This window comes from Corvus moneduloides, chromosome 18, assembly GCF_009650955.1.
Source record: "Corvus moneduloides isolate bCorMon1 chromosome 18, bCorMon1.pri, whole genome shotgun sequence".
In the NCBI taxonomy this organism is placed as follows: domain Eukaryota; kingdom Metazoa; phylum Chordata; class Aves; order Passeriformes; family Corvidae; genus Corvus; species Corvus moneduloides.
This window is the reverse complement of record NC_045493.1, coordinates 5356619-5357080: the sequence shown is the minus strand read 5'-3', so window position 1 is coordinate 5357080 and position 462 is coordinate 5356619.

The following is a 462-nucleotide window of genomic DNA, read 5'->3' as shown; positions in this document are numbered from 1 at the left end:
TCACCCCAACAATCCCACCCTGTGCCTGAGAGCGTTGTCCAAACAATTCTTGAACTATGTCAGGTGTGGGCCCATGACCACTGCCCTGGGGAGCCTGTTCCTGTGCCCAGCCACCTTCTGGGGGAAGGACCTTTTCGTGATATCCAGCCCAAACCTCCCCTGCCTCAGCTTTGTGCCGTTTCCTCGAGTTCTGTCCCTGGTCACCAGAGAGGAGATTGGTGCCTGCCCCTCCACTGCCCCTCGTGAGGATGAGTCCTCCCCTCAGTCTTCTCCAAGGTGAACAAAGTGCCCTCAGCCCTCAGCTGCTCCTCATAAACTTCCCCTTCGGACCCTTCACCATTCTCGTGTCCCTCCTTTGGATGCTCACTAATAGCTTAATGACTTTTTTATACTGTAGTGCCCAAAATGGCACACAATATTCAAGGTGAGGCTACCCCAGTGCAGAGCAGAGTGGGACAATTC